A 22,709-nucleotide genomic window follows, 5' to 3' on the forward strand; every position below is an offset into this window, starting at 1 on the left:
CGGATTAATGTTTTATATTAATTCAGTTTCCCTCTGAGTAAATTGATATTTTTTTTCTTTAATTCCATGCCATCATAACATCATTAGGACACTGATATACATCTTTTTATTACAAAGCTATTAGCAATATTAAAGTTAATTATGCCCAAAAATCAATTCTAAAAAGCTCAAATAATAGGTTTCCTGCAGATTTATGCTTCCATTTAACAAACTCCACTCCTTTTCCTCCTTAAATAGCTTCTTTTCAGTATAAGGTGAAATAACAACATTGGTCACTCAGGAAGTAATGCCTTGTATTTAAATCCATGTAAAACACAACAGATAAAACAAGCACAATAACAGAATTTGATAGAGCAAATTATCAGTTAGAAAAAACTATTTTAAAAGGCAATTACCAGTATTAGCTTTGCATTTTCACCAGCAACAGAGCCTGCATATCGGGATAGGAAATATGAAATATTGCCGGGAAGGTTCAGCATGTACTGCCATACCACCAACATCCGCCTCTAACATGGTGGTCCAAGATTGTAACATACGAGGCATTACATTTGGAACAGCCTTTGTAATTGCTATTCTGTCTGAGGAATTATGTTTTATGACCAACTTTTGAAAAACAAGCCATTGAAATGAACCACAGAATTGAGTCATTTCTGACTTAGAGAATTTTGGATAATGTATCTGTTGATTCTCAGACCTTGAATATATTAGTAGTACTTTTTCACCAGCTTCTATATTTAAACTTACAGTCTTCTGCAAAAACACTATTCCCCCTCACACTTAGGTTTCTAATAACCTTCTGCTTAAGTAACAACAAACAGGTAACTAAGTTCATCCATCTACCCTGTAATGTTCTGTTAGGCAGCTTCCTATTTTTTACACTTATTCTGTATGTGTATAATGTAATGTAATGAAATGTATAAATTTCTCTAAACTTCAGCCCCATCTGCCTTTCTAATTTCAAACTTACTATAAGCCATCTAGTCCTCAATTCTAAAGAACTCATAGCTAACTAATAAGGTTATACTAATAAGGTTATATACTAATAATATTATGTAATTTGTTACTCTTCCTTTATTTACTTTTTAGGAAAAAAAAAATCAACTAAAACATCAATGATTAAAACTGCAAAATATCAACATCCTGCATATCACTGAAACATTCCTTTTATCTCATGCCCTGAATATTAAGGAGTGCTGACTCCAGACTGTAGCTTATACTGAGAAATAACACTCAGGAGAATGATATAAAAGTACACTACCAGCTGGGACAGACAGAAAAATACTTTGTGGTGCATTTCTGTCTGTTCCAAAGCAAAGTTCCCTCTTTAAATTTTGAAAATTAGGTGGTTTTTTTGTTTTTTTTTTTTTGCAACTCATTTCCGGATTTGTAATTGAGTACTCTCAAAGCAATAAGCAGTATGGATCTACAAGTATAGAGACATTACATTGCCTTAAGGAACAACAAATCTACAGTAGAGTATGTAGATACATTTCCAGACTCCTCGTTATCCAGGCCTGAGGCATTAACTCTATATCCTCCTCACCCTCAAACTCATGCAGTCATTCCTGATTGAGAGGTGGTGCTAGATTTTGAGTCACAGCCAGCCTTCCTGAGCAGGCACAGACCAGGGCAAAAGACCATTTGAAAAATGATAATGAATCTGAAGATGCCGGTACAGTAGACTCATCTTCTTCCTTGCCACTGTGAAGCAACGTTACCTTTAGTACTAACTGACAGATTTTTCCCAAGCAAGATTTTCTCCAGCTCTGCAAAGCCATTTAATGAGTGTTGGAAGTTGATAATAGAAATAATTGTAATGTATACTGCTCCAAAACTGGCAGACAAAACACCTATGAGCCTTGTAATCCTATACTTTTTCCAGAAAATAAAAAGATATGTAAGACCTTGCAGGCTGTTCACTTGTGCACAGCTATCATCTTCCTTTTAGCATAATAATGGTTGTGTACCCCTATAATTAAAGATAATTACAGACCATAAAATTTGCACAGTGATTAACCAAAAACAAGATGAAGCTCTGTGTTGCCAAGACAAAGTCATCCACGGAAGATTACATTCCTTGAACAAATTTCTCTTTCCAATTTTTTCCTCCATTTTAATATTGTTGCCTTAATCATTACAGTACTTCTTTGACTCCAAAAGAAGCAAAAATCCATGATTTTGAAATAGGTATGTTAACTCTCATCCGTTATTTTATCCCTAATAGAAAAGGGATATTAGAATATTTTACAATGACAGTCTAACCAGCGAGGCACATTTCTCCCTAGTTCCTAGTGTTAGTGTCTGATTTGTGTCCTAGAATTATAAGTGCTATAATCCTTACAGATCTGCTCTGGACTAATGCAATTGCAGATACTCTCATTATTCAATTTATATTTTTTAATCTCTTTCTGAATACCTGCCTTTCATAATTTCTTATAATTATACAGATTACTCAGGTTAGCTATGCACAAAATATTATAGTATTTTCCTCTTACAGCTATTTTCTCCATTTAATTTAACACTTATTACTAACACTGCTCATTTCCTTCTTTTGATACATTAGCTTCTGGAGAGAGATATTTCAGATATCTTTGGGGAAGAAAATAGACATCCTAACCAGGTTTCCAATACAATGAAATGGAGACTTCCAAACTGACTTACTGTTTTACGAGTAAGAACTCCAACTACCTGCAAAAATGACAAAATATAATTTACTCTTGCAATGAAATAAAATACATTATTCCAAGGGATTAAAAGAAATGCAAGGGAGAAGCGTCAGAAAGCCAAAAATGATGTAAGCACACAAATTATATTGCTACACTAATTTCTATGTAAATTGTGAATAAAACACAATGAAATTTACAATCCTTTTTAATTTTTTTAAGGTGAGAGATTTCATAAAATTGAATTGAAAGATATCTCACCTTCCATTTGTACCACAGATACATGGAGATGAGGTTGTTTGTTTTTGGCAGGAAGAACTAGGAATTTCTAATTTTCTCAAGAGCTGTTTGGCCTGAATTCAGAGAATATTTTTGCATGTACTACCATCATAGAGTTGCTTTATTTATATTTTAGTTTCCAGCCCTTTAGTTCAGAATTCCTCTGAACATTGCTTCAATTGAAAAACTGCAAAATGTCTGATATCATATGACCAGAAATTATTTTAATTAATTTCTGTGAATGCTTGTCAAATAATGTTCAGCAATTCCTATTTTGAACTCATACTACTTGTAGGTTTCTATTTATGTATGCTTGGCTCATTGCACTACATTTCCATTCAATTAATAAAAACATTCTGGTTTCAGTTCAGGAATTACTCATTAAGATCTTATGATTATTTTGTTGCAACAGAATTGTTTCTCATCCATTTCTAACTTTTGCAGTGTTATTTATTTGACGAGATCAGAAATACCACTGAAACAAATTGCAAGCAGCATTTGCAGGGATTAATTTTTGGTTCTACTTTGCACACTGCAAAGCAAACAAACAAGGAAATTAAATTGTTGGATTATGTTATTCCATGAGAAATATTTTGAATAACTTTTTCACTTTGTTCTGCTGAAGATAGGCAGAGAAAACATTAAGCTTCTGCTGAAATGGAACAAGTACGTCATTTTCCTTCGCTTTCAAGATGAAGGATGGAAAGGGTCACTCATTTCACATTGTCATCTCTTGAAACTCTCAAAAATAAAAACAAATGCTGCTGCAATCCAAGAAGCATAAGCGGTCATCCAAGAAACTGACAGTCTCTTTGGGGAATGAAAAATGATTGTCAGCATGAGAGACAGTGGGTGAAGAGATAAATCCCATGCTGTTCTTAGTTTGCCTGTCATTATTTACTTCTAAGGTCTGACTAGTCTGGGGAGATGTCAAGGGAGCAGCTGTCAGGCTGAAGGCATTAAGGACTGGGAAAACAATGCTAAATTTGTATTAAAATGATGACTGATCACAATCCAGACCATACAATCAGAAAATTAGAAACATAGTCAATGCGAAAAAGAAGCAGTCATTCTCAGAATTAAAATCTTAGCATGAGGTAAAAGCAAACTATCTAATTTTGCCTAAAATGAAGCATCACTAGAAAATAACCTTTTAGTGAAATCTCAGCTCTCTTTGAAGAAATTGCATTTCTAAGAAATTTTAGGAGACAGAGGAAAGAAAGAGTTTGTTCAAATATCAAGTCTCTGCACTTTGCTACTACAATTCTTCATTTTGTAGTATCTCATAAATAATCTGTAATTTTAATAATCTTCATTTTTGAAGTCGAAGTGAGGGATGATGAGGGCAATAGAGACCAATCACTAATGAAATCCATTCGTTAGCTGAGGCGTCATGTTTTTTTTAATTCAATGTTTTAGAGTGAACTAACCTTCTATTTCAGAAATTATGCCTAAACTGATCAGCCAGTGACTTCTCTTCCTTGAGAGGGTGGTGAGACACTGTAACAGACTGCCCAGTTAGGTTGTGGATGCCCCTTCCCCTGGACGCATTCAAGGCCAGGCTGGATGGGGCTGTGAGCAACCTGGTCTAGAGGGAGGTGTCCCTTCCTGTACCAGGGGGTTGGAAAAGAACACCCTGAACCTTATTCTGCTTTTGTTGATGCTTGCATTTTAGATTTCTCTCTCCTTAACTTAAAATCAAAATCAATTTTTGAAATAGCTGTCTCACAAAAATAGTTGTTAAAATTTGCTCAGAAACTGCAATGCAGAAGGAAGCTCCTCATGAGATATAAATTAAGTTCTACAGTTTCTCCCAACGCTAGAATGCAAGCTTAGTATCTCTCCTGTGAAAAGTTGGGCTCCTGTTCCATTGCCTCTGTCTAAGAAACAAAGCTTCTTCCAAGTAAGCTCTGGATCCCAGCTCACTGGCAAAGAAATACAACTGTACATTCTTACTTCAGTTTTCTCTAGAACAAAACATCTATTCCTATGTTAATTAAAAATTACACCATCAATTAAACACATATCTTTCTTCTTCTACTAATTTAAGCAAATTCCTAGGGTTTATAAAACAGCTACACTGCCAGGAGAAGCGATGACACTGATGGGATGGCATACTCTATATAAGGGCTGAGGTTCCAGTCCACAATAGCTCCCAGATTTATATCAGCATGTGGCTGTATTACAGAATGAATTCCATGAGCTGATCAAATCACATTTAACCTCAACAAATGGCAGGCATTTCAGGGAGATGTACCATCCTCTTGAACACATGTTCAGAAAGAACATGTGATTTTTTCTTATTTGTTTTTTTAAATAATAATTATGTATGAAGTAAATATCTCCTGTGCTTTGGCAGTCATAAGAATATGAATGAATACATAGAACCGAAGAGCAAAAGACAATGTGGTAAGAAGCATAAAGTCTACTTCATTTGGATAATGTCAAGTAAATTGATAGTGATTTGTAAGAAAAAAAATATCTGCTATGAATTATGCAAATCAAGAATGTAGACAAAATGTCAATAAAGTTAAGGAGTTAACATTTTGTAAAGCACATGTGATTCATTCCGTAAACCTTAAGCATTTTTCAGGAATGTGTTTTTCTTAATGAGGGTAAAATATCACACTTCTAATCATCAATTACTCCGTTCAAAGAGAGCAAAGGATAACAAGACCTTTCAAGAAGTGAAATTGCAACAAATATCATGAATGAGGAGTAATGGAGGTGAATATAAATAGCTTCATTTCTGGCTGTGTTGTGTAATACAACACCATCAGCAGTACATCAAAGAGAACTTTATCTCTCCAAGTGGTAAACTACCACATAATTTCACTGCATGGACTTTTTCAGACCATTTTACGTTTATGAGTCTCCTGCGTACTAATAGCAAAAAGAGGGACTTCCGCATTTTGTCATTCAGATATGTTTATGAAAATGAAATAAAATAGGAAGAAAGTCATGTTGAGAACATCATGGAAGAATTTATATGAAAGAAATGAAAGAATGACAGAGAAATTGAGTTAGTGTGGTACCAAAGCTATTTTGTATTGTTCATTAAAGTATTTCAGGACATCCAAAGACAAAAACACAACAGAAAAATAAAAAGCATAATAACAAAAGGATTAGAAAAACATTATTCTAACTTAACTAGAAGGTGTGTTTCTATGTCTGCTCTCTCTTTTTTGCTGCTGATTAGCAACATGCATTGATGAATAACAAATAAACAGTTGCTCTGTCCTGGCAGAAAGGACATAGAGAACACAGGAAGTCAGACCTTGCTACTCATATTTCTGATCTCTTTTCACCTTTTACGGCTGAGTGATTCTGTGCAATTTTGAAAGTGAGTCTAAATGATACCAATATAGTTAATGGAAAATGAACAATGTTCTTCCGATGATATTTACTATTAAAGGAATGTTACTATTTTCATATCACTTTTTTTTTTATTATTTTTTTTTAAACCAATCCTCTTTACTAGGATATTGTCATTAGAAGACATTTACTGTAATTGGAGCATGAAACACAGGCATTTATCCAAGCTAACAGCTAGTGACAGAAATACAGAAAGAGCTCATACCCTAAACTGAGTATTTTCTAGTGGAGATAGGGACATAGTTTCAAATCAAGTCTTCTGACTAGTGGCAGTTTTTGTCCTCTATGACTCTCAAACAGGACAGTTTCCGTAGGAGGAGGATCAAAAGATCCTCAAAGAGAATTACTCTACGCCCACTTTTCTGAGGTTAGTGGAAATATTTTCTCCTGTTTTTCCAAACTAATCCTCTCAAAACTCCCAGGAATATGGTAATTTTCATAAAACACTTTAAGATCATGCATGCCTCTGAAAGTGAGAGAAAAACTCTAGGATCAAGTCTGTATTCAGATTCCCGCATCCTACAAATCAGGAAAATAGCTTAACATTCTGCATTTCTAATAGTGTCATACATAATTTTGGTTTTGATAGACTCCTTTTTATTACTTTTACTTAATTCAGTGTACATGAACAAAAGCAGGCCCCTACTGATTATTTCCCATGATATAAAACATTTTATCTCCATATTTGTTCACTCAAAGCTCACAAGTGAACTGAAAATCCTGCCTCAAATCAGTAAAGGAAGTACTACTGAGGTACTCCAGGTTCTGACATGAAGGTTTCCAAGAATTACACCTTAACTGCCTTGACACGGTCTGTAGCAGCTCTTTCCTTCTCTTCCTGAGACCATTTTGATTGCATCTGGAGAATGAGAGTAATCATCAGGCTCACAGGGCGCAACAGCAATGTTGAAAGCTACACTGGCAGCCTGTCTCAGCCACCTTTTGGTTGGCAACTGCTATATTCTTCATGTTAGGTAGCACTCTCAGCTTATTCTTGTAATGCATCCAACCATGACTTCATAGCCACAGCATATATTTAAGTGTTAAAAACAATTTACAACACTTATTCTGCAGTGCTACTGAACATCTCATGAAATTTTAGGCATTTTCTATTTCAGTGCGCATCTGTCTTTCTCTGTGTATTTTTACAGCATGTTTATGGGGATAAATAAATGCAAGAAAATAAGTCCCAAAAATCTGTGCTTTATATATCAAACATCTACCTGATTCATTAGTTAACTATTTATGACTTACTATGTATCTTTAACTACATCACCAAATAATGAACTTCACTGGAATTAATTTTATTTTTCCAAATGAAGTTTTAAGCAGACACTAGAAGATCATGAGATAAGAAGAAAAAGCTCTTCCTTCCTTCTCATGCTATGCTCATTAAAGTGGAAGTCAATGTAAGGAATTTAGATAGAATACTTCAGATAGAATGACACACAACCTGCTTAAAAGGAATGTTTTCTTACGTTACAGGACACAGTAGCTTAAAAAAATTGGGAGCAAATATATGCATATATCTGGATATAGAATAGATCACCAGTACTACTGAACATAATGAGAATAATAAAAATTTTAAAAAGAATAATAAACGAACAATTTTTTTTTCTTATTTTTTTTCTTATTTTTTTTCTTATTTTTTTTTACTTTAAGTGGCATTCAGAGGGATACAGAAACAAAAACAACAACAACAAAAAAAAGATGGTTGAACTAAATGAACTGATGATTGGACTAAATGATCTTAGAGGTCTTTTCCAACCTCAATGATTCTATGGAAATAGAACTCAGCAGAGAATAGGAGTGTGTCAATCAGAAAGAGAAATTTTGTTAAATTGATATTTCATTAGTCTGAACAGACTCAGAATTCAATTTAGTGGAGAAAAAAATAAACGTAATTTTATTTTAGACAAACAGCATTATCCACTCTTTAATTACTTGTTCCTTACATTTTATGTATTTCCATGTACCAAACTGATGGTTATCTAACAATACTGACAATGAATACTAGAACTGAAGGAATATATTTTCTCTATGCAATATATATTTAGACTACAGAGAGAACTATAGCTAAATCATCCAATTCAACATCAGATCTTTGAGGGAAGCATATCTGCTAGAAAAATAACTGTGCTCAATAAATGGCAAACTGCACTATCACATGAGGCTCATAAGTTTATGAGGAAAGATTTGGAATATCTACTGTGGTCACAATAAATGCAGCAATTAGGCTGGAAATTATTCTGAAGCATACTGTTTATTTTTAGAAAAGAAAATCATGGCTGAAACTCTTGGTATCTATTTCTCACTACACAGATAAAACTTTGAGATACCATCTCTGCACCTTAGCTTGAACCATACAAACAATGGAATATACCTTATAAACCTGTTTATATGTATTTAATTGACACAGTTTGGAACATTTACGAAGAAGCAGAACTGAAGCAGACTGATGCTCCAACAAAAATGGGTGCCATCAGGATACCAAAAAAAAAACCAAACCACAATGCTAGCAGTAGCAAAGCACACAGATAACTGTTTATATATCAGTACCTTAAAATTGTGAAATTTCAAACACTACTTGCTGGTACTGGCAAAAAGTATGATGCATCTTTGCCAAATGGCATTCAAGTACTATACTTTTAGAATATTCCATCACAATTTTCCTCCCAAACAAGATTGCTTTTATCAAGTAGGCCTTATCTTGACTTATACTTCCTCACCTAAAAAGCTACAATCCCTCAGGGCAGTACCCCAGGCCCAAAAAGGTGCTACTAACTATATAGGGCTGAGCAATAGTTGCAGCTCTGTGCTTCCAGCCAAGTCACAGGCAGAAAAAAAAAAAGAAAAAAAAGGAAATTAAAAATAAAATTAAAAAAAAAAAAAAAAAAAGAGGAACAGCAAGCTCTCTAGCACAGCAGTCTGCATCTGCAAGCAAGCAGGAAATTTCTGTTCAAGAGAAACAAACTCCATTATAAATACATACAAAAGTATAGCATTTTCTTAGTTCTCAGTCCCTCATAAGAGCTTTCAGTTCTTCAAATCAAGAGATGACTTGGTTTGAGAGTACTGTATGACAAAAACAATCCACAGTTAAACATTCTTTGAAGCTCCTCTGCAAAAGCAAGAAAACTAACTGGGAAGAACTCAAATACAGGAGTGTTGTTCTGGTATTTTAATGAGAAGTCATGAAGAGCTGGTTGATCATGTGCTTTCAGTTTTCTCTCCCAGGAGGTTAAACGATTTGTGTATATGTATATATACCAATGCTTTTAGCATATTATGAAAAATCTTGGCATTTGCCAGCATTTAATGCATAACTTCAGACATTTTAGCTAATTGATAAATATCAATCATTCTGCATCCACCAGAAACACAGTAAATTTACAATTGGTGATGCACAGGATATGCTCTTAGTTTTGCTTCAAAGTGACCTTCAAACTGGTGACAAAACATACTTCATAGTAACTACACTGTCAGACATCCGCAGTCTGAAAACTGAGAGCATACAAATGAGTCAATAGACCTTTAGTTTGTGAATGGTTTTATTTAGTATGTAATATATGATGGACCTAATACACAATGTTGCTACAAGGTTGCTGAGAATAGAAGCATTTAAGTAATGTAAATAATTTTTAATGGCATTAAAATGATAAGCATTAAAATTATTGTAATTAAAACATGTAAATGAATATTATATCACTACATCAACAGCTGTGTTTAGTATATATGTAGGATTACAATAAATCAAACTGAATGTGGTCTTGATGTTTAATCAAACACTAGTTTTAATTTCTCATGCTGCTCTGGGTATATATAAGATGTTTAGATATCTAATAATATTCGCTACATGCTGTTTGGTACAATATTAGTGCCTGAAATGTGTCAAATAGTTTTATTTTAAACCAAGCAAATAAATAAGACACTAGACACATACAGGTAATTGATAATTTGGCAAGTATGGATAGGTTCTGTTTTGTTCAGTTTGTTTTTTATTGCTATGACTGTTTTTGTTTTGTCAAGAAACAAGTGTACCACTAATATAATTTTCCACTATCTAAATACCTCTTCCTTATCTATACAACCAGACTGGATCACAGTACAAGAGCATTGGAGTTGTGCTGCCATTATTTTGCCACATCAAGTTTAAAAGAATCCACTTTCAGTGGTGGGTGGAGAAGAACAACCTGAAAATCTTGTAAATTCCCTTAAGAGATTGCTGAAAATATATTTTTACATGAAATGCATAAAGCCTTGAGAAAACAAATTGCACTATCTTTCTACAAGATTGACACCAGTTGAACACCTCCAAAAGCTTCAACCATTACCTTGGACAACTGCATGCTGTCAGAACAGAACTCGCTAACAAACTTAATGCATGAGATTAAGTGAGATAAGAAGCGAAGCAACCAGAAGATCGTTAGTGTCACGCTTCAGGAAAGTTAAAAATTGTGAAAAAGAAACAGAAAAAATTGATTGAAACAACCCAAAGATGAAGTCCCATAGCATTATGGGTGCTACTCTGAGTGACAGAGTACAAGACTGACAAAATAGAACACTGACAAGACTAGCTCCATTGTAAACTAGTTCTGCATAATTAGAAGTCACTTGCTCTAAATAATTACCATGCCAAAATAAAGCACCTTTGTGTTGTGTTTCCTCCCCCCTCACCCCCCCAGTTTACACCTTGAAATACAAGAGATAAGTATTTTACAACAGTCATTCACAACTGAACACAAGATGCCATAATTATACTGAAGGCAGAATTAGGAAACTAAAGTTTCTTACTGAATTAATTGCTATAAATATGTCTGTCAGCATGGGTCACTTTTCACAGAGAATGAGGTTTCCTATTTAACTTTTAAAAACCTAAATTAAAACACTTAAGTCTGAGATGTCACTGTAGTCTCCTTGCAAAAGGGGAGGAGGAAAAAAAAAGAGTACTTCAATATGACATTATCATACCCATCTTAAGAAATAGGTAAGAATCATCTTTTGCAGAAAGATGTCTTTTCACACAGAAGGATCCTACATAGTTAGATGGCAATAGATATCTAAATTAAAGTGAAACTAAACCTAAATGGCTTAGAAAGTATTAGTCTTGATTACTGTTTTATATCATAATAATAATTACTTGTCATGTCCGCAAGGGTCTAACTGTTAACCCCTCAAGCAATTAATCAAGGAATGGGAGAAGGTCACATCTCAGTTATTTGGACTTGTCTACATAAATTGCATGCTTCTTCAACAAGTACTAACCAAGCTCAAATGAAAACTACTGTCATGACTGGGAAAGAAAGTGAAGCTGTTCATTTAGCACATTCCTTGGGCCAATTTCAGAGAAACATTTGCAGTTTTGTTGGAAGAAAAATAAACTAAATGTGTTATGCAACAGTACAATTGTGAAAAGCAGAAATCTTTTTCTTTTTATTTTTTTAATCTTTGCATCAAATTAACATTATGCTTGAAGCCACAAAATACATGAATAAACTTTCTTCAGAAAAGACATCAAGGCCAGCACAGGCAGGAAGGACATTACAGCTCCTGCCACAGACACCTCTACTGAAGTTTCAAAGGAGTACAAAATCAAATCATTAACAGTGCCAACAAGGCAGAAAGGTTCTTCAGACAATTTCCTTAAGGAATACTCTTGAAAAAAATTGCAACTCTTTTTGAAAAAAAAGATTTTTTTTTTCATCTCAAATATTCCACAGATAACTTCATCACATACATGATTGCAATCTGTATAATTTGGGTGACAGAAATCAATACCTTGATTACTTTACATGGGGGGGGGGGGGGGGCGAATAAAACCAAAGACCTCCCTTCAATCTCAATTTCCTTACACATTTTTATGAGCTTCTTGGAATTCACTGATTGCAATAGACTTGGACAGTTCTCTGTAGCTATTTTAATTCCAGTGACATTTTAGTGGTTGTACGTTATGTTGATTTGAATTTAGAATTATACAGATAAAGTTGACAAGAGGATTTGACAATCAAAGAAGGCTACACAGAACCAGTGGATAGTATCAAAATTAGGAAAAAAAAAATCTAGAATAACAAAGAAAAGGAAACAAATATTACATTTATTGAACATAAGGTGACTTAATGGTTTGTGATAGGGATGGAATGTACATATCCAAACAACACCACAATTATATGTCAAAAAAAAAATTTTTTGATCACTGCATAAAAAGATCTATCAGAATCCATTCATTCTTCACAAGGGTCTTAGGCAGCCTGCATAGCCTTGTATTAATACTTTGTAGGCATGCTTCGTGCATTAACATCTTGTATGTTAGATGACAAGTATGTATGATAGAGCTATATCTAGGAGACACTAAATGTGAAGGAGCAACTGTATCTGAATCCAGCCTGTGATTCTGAGAGAAACAAGAATAGTGCTGAAATATCCAGACAGTGGAGTAATGGACCTCTGAAAGTGATCCAACAAAAATCATCAGATTCTTATCTGATGAGGGGTGAAATTAAAATGGGATCTTTGTTTGCTAAAAATTATCATGGCCAGACTAGAAGCAGAAGAAATACTACTAAATTGGTAGTAATTTCTCAACATCCTTTATGGTAAAAGTTAAGCTCTCTTGTTCTATCTATAAGCTAGCCATGGAGACAAAAAAAAAAAAAAGGAAAAAGAAAAAAAGATACCCACAATAGCAGATCAAAAGCCCCCAAACACAGTAAGACCAGTGTCTGTAACAAAGACTGTTAAGTAGCTTTATAGCTTCAGTCCACCTGAGATTATATTCATACCAACGTATTTGAAAGTTCTCTCATGCAGAATGCACACAGGTGTTTACCTGGGTACACACTAGAAAATTTTTACCAAGTTCAGACCATAGATGAGACTGGTGAAACAACCAAGATGACCTAAGACACCACGTCTTCTGCTCCCAAGGGAGACATTTACATTAGTACTTAAACCCTACTTATTAATCAGTAGTACTCCTATACTTAAAAATATTTACTAGGTCTTCAAAACAACATTCTTGTTGCACAACCCACAGTTATCTCATAAGTCTGCTTAAATAATAAGATAATTTTCATTCACAGCAATAGGTTTGGATCAAAACCAAAAGTACAACATTGTGCACACTTACAAAGTATTCATTCATACAGTAGTAGCAAAGAAACATATAATTATATTTATAAAATGCGTGACTGAAATTGTGAGGATTCAAAAGCATTTTTTTTTCAAATTAGATTCTAAAAGAGCATGATTTGCCTAACATGTTATTAGGACCTCTTCAGATGAAAGAAGAAAAATGGATTAATAACAAAGAGCATACTGATTGAAATCTAATTTCTGTTATCACAGCTAAATGACTTTTGCATGCAAACTGACGCTGTGTCTTTTGTGATACATGGTCCCCTAACATATTGTCACTAATTTCTGTGCTCTTACTAAAAGCCATTTTTGATTGAATTGAAAATAACTGTTCCTCATGTAACTATGCAATTTAAAATGTTTTCAGTTAAGTCAATTCTCAAACAAGAAAATAATCACTCCTGAACAGTGTTTTCAGCTGAAGACTAATACACAACACATAAAACACTCTTAAAATTAACATATGCATAAGTATCAGCACTGGTCATATGACACTCTCCTACAAAACACACTGAAAATACATTTCCTTAAGCAAAATTCCTATTCAATGAAATAATTTCTTGTACATTTCATGAATATTTTGTAAAAGTACTGAATTATTTGATTCAGAAAGTAATTTAGAAAATGAAAGATATTAAGCAGACAAAATAGTGAGTTGTTGTGATGTAAAACTGAGGACAACATTTTAGTTTCAACCAATTCACATTTTCTGATTATAAAGATACGAATAATCTAAATCAGCTCTATTTGTCATCAGTGTCAATCTTGCTACCAGAATACTTTAAACATCTGAATGCACTGAAAAAAATCAAGCACCTGCTGTATGTGTTCAGTTATCTTGTTAGGTGCTATCATAAGGCACTTTTACAAGGACACTAGATATGACAAGAAGCGCACAACTTCTAGAAAGCAGTGAGGAATTAAAAATACCATAAAATAATAAGGACAGTAATAGCAGGAAATGTAAATGATGGGACATCACAGAAAAAAAAAAAGCTGAATCTTCTTCCTTAACTACAGCCAATAGCTGCACAGTCATATTAGGCCAAGTGCACTCTATATTTTCTTTTTTTTTGTCAAATCCATTTAATTTTTATTTCAAATTAATCTCTTATCACAAATGCTAATAAGCACACAAAGTAAAGGAACTCACCTTCAGAACAAGTTGATGAGATTTATTTTCTTTTCCTAATAATGAAACATTTGATCTTAAACCATATAATCATGACACTGAAAGTATTTATGAACAACAAAAACTAGTGTAGATGTTGATAATAGACATCCTCAGACTTCAGTTCTCCCTTAGTCTAATCCTAGTGGTATCTACAAATATCACTGCAAACCTTATAGCTAAAATGATAATTCTGACACTACATTCTCAAGACCCTTAAGTCTTTGACCAACTTTGCATTTTCTTATTACCAGCATTACATGAAAATACAGAATTGCTTCAGTTCTTAATCTGCAGTTTCTAGAACCCAGTTCGGAAACTAAACCCCAGAGTTTGTACCCTACAATACATTTGAACAGGCAGACTGAAACCATCCTTTCTCTCAGTTGAGGGAAAAAGACCACTTTGTATTAAGAAATTACTCACAGTTGTTAGAAAAGATTACATTAACAAAGGCAAGTAGTCTGGCTGTGTAGTCAACCTAAAGTTTAGGCTCCTGGTATTCACTGTATATAACACAAAAACTCAATCACCTCTCTATTCTTGCCAAACTTCTGAGGAAAGCTGCAGTCCAAGAATCAATGACTAAAATACTGCTATTGCATGACTGCGTAGCTATTTCAGTGACAGATCCTCATACAATCCTCATATACTGGAGAGCATAAAACCATCCCCACAAATGTTTGCATACAGAGAAGACTGAAACTAAACCATGAACAAAGTTGAATCAATTAGCCTTTCATCCGAAGTAAAATGAGACGATATAGTCATATTACTTTATCTGTTGGTAGGATAAAGAAAATAAATTAAGAATATCTCTGTTAAAATTTAATCATAATCTCTAACTGAACTGAACATGAACATGTCATCAGTGAAACAGTAAACATATTACACTTACATGTTACTCACAGCACCCAGGGGACCATCGGTCTGCTAGCTTTCCAATTCAATAAATAATGATGATTTCTTGCAAAAAAGAAATTCATTTCTGGAAAGGTAAAACAAAAACAAAAAATAAAAAAATGAAGAGGTTAAACGATCTGCAGTTTCCCCAGTAGTCGTATGCTGTGAAGAAATATCATATGAAAACGAAATCTCAACTAGGGAATTATAAGAACATGCTACAATTCATTTTACAAACTACACAGATCTTTATTTGTAAATGTGAACACATTATTAACATTTTATGAGAGTCAAGAATACATTTCATATGAGCTGCAGGGAGATTTTTTTTATTATTTCTGTTAGGTTTTTTCCTGATCTGCCAAAAACAGTTCAAGCTTTTCAAGAAGCACACATTCAGTTTGAAATGAAAAGATCTTCCACAAGTACTGTAAAAGAACATGAAATATTGGCATCTTGGCTGGATTCTTAAAGAAGTCTTACAAAAATAAGAAGTCCTTGAATATTAATGGCAGAAAGCTTTGAAAGATATCTTGTAGATGGCAAGAATATTTGATTATTTCCTGCTATCCTTTTTCACTATTTATTAATGAGAAGAGATGAAAAAAATAAAAAGCCTGTAAAATAATTTCATTCTTAGTTATAATAACTTTGGGTGAGACTCCAAGAAAAGGAAGAATATTTACAGTAGCTGCAGTACATTTATAACTACAGTCCATATCTGCTTAAGCAAAAGAGAGCTTTACCATTTTCTCTATTAGGAACTAAGAGTGATTTAAAATATTTTATCTCCTGCATTTGTAAATGCATATCCTCTTCTTAGGACAGCTAATGAGTTTCTTTCTCGCTATCGAAAGATATCAAAAGTCAGTGTTGCAAGATGTTCCTTGCAGTCAAGGGAGAATATATATATATATATATATATATAGTATATATATATATATATATATATATATAGTAAGAGAAATAATAATCCTGCAGATATCTGAATTATTAATGTAAACCCTGTGATGACAAGCTTGCTTTTTTAATTACTCTTTGTGACACCCTGTGAGCCTATCTTCAGCCATCTTATGGAGGAGGATATTAACTGCTGAGAAAATGAGTTAAATGAGTTTTGATGGTTTTTCAAGTCTGTCTGTTCTGAGAGAAAACACCAAGGCAATCTGTTAGATCATCCAATAACTCTTCCTCATAGCTGAAATTTTACTAGCTAATTACAAGGAATAGAGTGATGGCATGGAGATAGATGTTCAAGCAATGAATGCAGGTAGCAAGATCCAACTTCCCAGTTTTGTCAGCCTTCAAGGATCAGTGATTTTAACAAATAGTATTTTTCTAGCCATAAAGGCAGACTGGCTTTAAGCACATGTGGCCAAGTTTAGCTTGGCTTACATTTTGCATATCAATATAGAAATGCAATGGTATAACTGGAAGGATCAGAAACACATTAAAGGAATCTTCTTCCAGTAATTTTCGGGTTTCAGGCATAAGTCAGTAATCTGGACTTTTAACAAATTTCATCTATAATGAATTCTAGAGTTAAGCAAATGAAAACGAGTGTCAGGAGTTTAAGAAGGTATGAAGCAGTAATTTTTACAGGCTGGTAACAGGGTATGTACATTATTTGTCATTGATGGTAGTCATGCCAGCTACTTGGAGAGGAGCTACTTGCTCCTCTAAGAAGGTGGTCAGTGACTCTCATTTCTTAGCCAATTAAAAAAGGCATGTTTGTACTTGATTGCAATTGTGTGGTAAACACAAGAAATGAGCCTGATGACAAAGCACAAATTTGGACGCAATGACACATACTTGGGAAGCATTTCTAAAGCTAACATATTACAGTGGAATTCATTAACATAACTTGTATTTGAAAAGAAAGCTACTGAGGCTGACTGGTCTGTGTGTAAAGGAAACAGAGAGCTTACCTAAAAGATACAACCTTATTGGAATTTGTCTTCCAGCTTAAAAAAGAAGTAGCAAATTTTCCTCTCTGATTTTCCTTGTGATCAGATACTAAAACATATTCTCTGGAAGCAAGTGTTAATATTGCAGACACACCTACTGCGAGAATCAAATTCATTGAATCACAGTTCCTTTCAGAATTTGGCAAATCAAACTGCCTCTTCTCCCATTCATTTTATCTGTAGAAATATGCATTCCCTTAAGTGAGTAAGAACTTCTTAGTATATAGAGTATAAAAAAAAAGAAAAAAAAAACCATAGATAAATGAATAGATTGATATTTAATAAGTTAATAGCTTGAGATAGTTTAGGAGATTCTCATTAACCCCTTGCCTGTTTTGATGACTTCTGCTAATTTTCAAAATTTATACATGGGTTCACAGTAAGAGAGCGATATTAGAATGCATTGTAAAATCATCTCTAAATTTCTTGAGAACTACAGTCTTTCCCTCAAAATACATCTCCAATAAAAATTCAATTTCAAAAAAATAATTTGTATGCCATTTATTTTCCCTGACTGTCACAGAAGGATAAAAGTATTCTTATCTAAGAATGCAGTAGTTTGATGCAGCCTCTCAGCCCTGAATGAAACATTATGTTTTACTTCATTGACACAGCAACACAGTACTAAGAATGCCATCTCACAGTACAGGCACAGTTTGGGCCTGCAAATGAGTACACTGTTGCCTAGCCACTGGCGTTGTCTACATGCTATCAATTAGTAGCATACAGAAAAAACAATCGCTAGAAAAAATATATTCAAGTAACCAAAAAAAAGAGAGAAATTAGAGGGAAAAAAAATGTGAAAGATGCAGAAACTTCAGAAAAAAAACAGTTTATTGACACTTATGAAGTAATCAGAATGAAGTATCATATATCATGACAGTAAGAAAAGAGTAATGGTTGTAGAAAAGGAATTTGCAGTACATTTAAAAGTCCTTCAAAGCATTCAGTCTCAAAGCACAAACAGTAACTAAAATATTATTATGTTCATAATATTTAAAAATATTTTTCCATTGGCAAAGTTTTTATTAACATTGCTGCAAGTTCAGCACTACAGATTAACAGCAGCACTCACAATCAGAAGTAGAAAAAGAGTGTAAACGAAGATGAGCTAATCTAAAAATAAAACTGAGTCCTAACATGTTTAATCAGCATGACACATTATTGCTGTCATTATTTTGATGCTGTTACTGTATTCCTATATTTTAAATTAATATTACTCAAGGCTGCTTTAATTAGTGATGTCTACACCATGAAGGGACTACGTGAAAATTAGAGTTGAATTAAAGTTTATGATTTGACTATTACCCATACTGTTAGAGTAACACCTCTTACTTTTCTTTATAAGTATTCCAGAAATACAGGATTTACAGAGAATTCAGTTTATCATTTAGTACATGCACTAACTTTCTACAACAGAACCAAGGATCTATAGTCAGCTCTGTGCTCAGCTACTTTGGCTTTCTCTATGATTTTTGTTATAAGCTCACAACCCCAGTAACATCACACAGTACCTGAGGCTACCATGTTGTTTTTTTTGTTTGTTTGTTTGTTTGTTTTGAGCACTCTCTTCAGTTTTTGTGCTTTTCTGTTTGTGGGTTTGTTGTTTCTTTTTGTTTTGTTTTTTTAAACCAGTTATCACGAAATTAACTCATAGCACAGCTGTGCCAAGTAAATGAAGTTTTCAGGATAATAGCAGGAGAAAGAGTTGACTCAAGGCCAACCAATTATCCCACAACCAAATTTGAGATCTAAGACTGGATTGCAAGTGTTTAGTACTAGTCAGTCCCTTTAAATTAACTTAGAGGAGCATAAAATAATAGCACAGAGGGGAGCCAAGCAGTGTTTATAATGAGCAAAATAAAAACAAGATACAACAAGAGTGCATTCACTGCTGAACAAAATAATGCTGAATTGTGCCTAATTTCTTCAGTGCAGATGAAACAGAAGGGCCAATTAAGGACTTTGCTTCAGTTTCAGTTTTCATCTGGAAAACAGATTAGCTTATCTGGATCACACATAGCATAGCTCTTACACTCAGACTGAATTATTTACCTTCAAAATATTAGCATGCCAACATAGCAGAGTGGCACAGACAAGTATTCAATCAAAAACCCTTTAAGGATCTAGAATACAGCAACTAAGAGCCAACACAGCAGTAGTATAATTCAGAACAGCACCGGCTTTATTCAAACAGAAATTTCAGAAGTTATACAACTAAGAAGAATTACCTGTAAGACTGAACATTTTAGCAGCAGAAATATCAACTAAAAAGTCAAGTAATAGATGCTGTAATTAGTAAAAGTTCAGGTTTATTTTTCTTCCAGATAAGAAGTGGTATGCTGAAGTCCTTTTCCTAAGGCCCTGGTTCAGTACAGAGTCATTGGGAAGAGTAGTGCCTACAATTCAGGCATCCATCTCCCTGCATTTGGAGTCCTTGTGCTTGTTTTACAATTGCATTGTAAGGAGCAGTTCATGAAGACTAACTGAAGAGTGCTTTAAAAACTGGCTTGAGTAGCACTTAAAGCTTCTAGGGATGTGGTAAAGCTTGTGAGAAACGATGAACTAGTGCAAAAAAAAATTGTGTTTGCTAGCACAGCCACAGTGTTAGGTAATACTGCTTTAAAGGCTTCAGAGCAGTTCTGTTGAGACAGAACTGGACAGATTGAGTCTTTCCAGATACAGTCTCCTTTTTCCTTTTCTAAAACAAATACATTGAACAATAAAAACTGCTGACCTGACAAGATTATTTTTAGTTCAATCACCCTATTTACAGCTTTTATCAACATCATGAATGGCTGTAGAATCTTTTTCGAGCCCAGGCAAGTGCAGCTGTATACTAGTAAGAGCCTCAAGCTATTATGCTGTATGTTGAGGGAATACTGCAAATAAAATAGGTTCTGGTGAATGTTTTAAACACCTCAGTCAAACTCTTTATAATTCTCTTTCAAAAACTATTAATATATTTCCTAAATTTCAAAAGTACTGAAACAAAATCCTGCAAAGAGAAAATAACACACAAAAGAATCAAGTTCATTTCTGGTGGCTTGTGTGTATTATTGGGAAAAAATACCATAGAGAAGCAGGCCAGAGTGTTGTGAATCCTGGCGGAACTAAGAGCTATTCTAAACCAATGGACTTCAGCACATCCTGGGAAGGAATACTCAACACGTACAGGTTAACATAAACAACATTCACCTCATTTTCTATGTCTACCTCATGAACTTGCCATGTTGATTCATCTTCCAATTTAGCAAAGAGAAAATACAAGTTTCTACAGAACAGTGATGATAAATAGGTGATATACTTGCACACAGCTCAGAAAGAATAAGATCAGAGCATAATTTTAAACAGGTTTAACGGGCTTTCAGGTCTGAAATTGCAGCTGTGCGTGTAAAGAAGCCACAGCAAGTTTGGTTGTAGTATTTCCAAGGTCTCAAATAACACATTGAAAGGAGAGCCTCATACAACAGTTAAGATAGGACTAAGGAAGTGATACATAAATGTTACACTGCAATTCTGCCACAGTCTCATACTTCATGTTAGTTATGCTACCTTTTTCTTTTTCGAAAAATTTCAAAATTTCTTAAAATTACTGCAAATCATTTCTATTCCAGTAAGTCTTAAACACTTCTTACATTCTTCATATAAAAATCCTTGAATGAATTTAGGAGAGACAAAGTGAAACATGGGGAGCAGTCAACTTTCCAGGCAATACCACAGGAACTCAATGTCATTCATGCAAGTTTGATAGAAGCAGGAACTGCAGGAACTACAATATAGAAACAGTATGGTGTCACACCCATGTATTCTTTGTATCTGTTATGGTGATGGTTACTGTGAGATTTCTGTTAAACACAAAGATAAAAACTAGAGAATATTGTCAAAAGGTCCTAGAAGTTGCCGAGAAAGATGTTTTAATAATGGTAATTAAAATGCATAAGTTCACGTATCATGTAGCCATCATGAAAATAATAAAAGCAACTATTAGAATATATACTCAAAATAAAAATAACAGGAAAACCTGTACAAAAAACTGAAATGGTATCTACCACCTTTATTAACATGCTGTTCACAATACTGGTTTATGTTGAATAGCTGTATAAAATTTTAATACAGATATAAAACTATGGAGATAATTGAAACAAATTGAAATTTAACAACTGCTAGCTATGAACTAAAACGTATTTGCAAATTATCTACAGATTAACTGCTCTGAACATGAAATAAACAAGTACTTACTGCAATATTATTATTCAGAAATGATCAAACTGTTTATCAAAAGGGATTCACATTTGGTTAACCTACATATTCAAGAAGAGCTAATTATTCATCCGTAATTTCACAAAACCATGCTATATTATAAGTGCATTTGTGACTGCATGAAATCTTGAGCATTAAGCACATTTTGACTAATCCAGATTGACAGAAACAAAATAACAACAATGGAATAATATTTATCATATTTATTTTTTTTTTTATCATAAGCTTCATAAACAGGTTTCAGATTATTGCTAAGAATTTTTTTGTCACAACAGCTGGAAAACAAGCCATATTGGAAAGCTCTGCAAAAGATTACATAAGAATTGCATGAAAGCTGATCAGAAGCAAGGACACAACACAAGCAAGAAGCTACCCCAAGCCCTGGATATAGCAGGAAAGAATGTATGGAGCTGAAAGCGAAAGAAACAAAGGAGAACAGACCCCAGAGAGAACTAAATGACATCCAACACTAAAATGAGGGAAGAACTGTAAAGAACTCTGAAGGTGAACTCCAAGCTCTATAAGGCTAGAGATCAGATGGGATTTGAGACAGCAGATGTGGGGTGAATTTAGTTAAACAGTGAAGAAAAATTTCATTATATAATCCTTGAGAGACCTACAGGTCATAAAGAGAACTAGCCAGCATTAAGCTAAACATTTTCAGAATATCAGTTGAAACTTATTTTTACAGAGAAGAATTTATTTTTACAAGATGGCAAGTTGTGATTTGTTCTGAATTTCTGTCCATTCTTTTACTCATCTTTTTGCAATTCAGTTTTAACCACAAGTTTTCCCACAATTCTCTCCTGCCCCACTAGTAGGACACAGTGGTCATACTCATTATAGATTATATTGTCCAATTCATGACCTTATCCTGAATAAACATGGCCCATACTTCCATCCTCATTATGAGCTGCTAAGATGGCTTTATAGATATGTGTGTGTGGACATACA

General features: G+C 33.9%; 1 protein-coding gene across 9 annotated transcripts in view; it reads right to left on the reverse strand.

Moving 5' to 3' along the window:
* LRRC4C (leucine rich repeat containing 4C) overlaps positions 1–22,709 on the reverse strand; it is a 413,560-nt gene that overhangs the window by 220,028 nt on the left and 170,823 nt on the right. For all 9 annotated transcript variants that reach the window (XM_032444957.1, XM_032444954.1, XM_032444951.1 and 6 more), the window contains one exon: positions 15,521–15,610. The gene's annotated coding sequence lies outside the window, so the exon portion shown is untranslated. The remainder of the gene's footprint in view (positions 1–15,520; positions 15,611–22,709) is intronic.

Source organism: Coturnix japonica, chromosome 5 (assembly GCF_001577835.2).
Source record: "Coturnix japonica isolate 7356 chromosome 5, Coturnix japonica 2.1, whole genome shotgun sequence".
Lineage (NCBI taxonomy): Eukaryota > Metazoa > Chordata > Aves > Galliformes > Phasianidae > Coturnix > Coturnix japonica.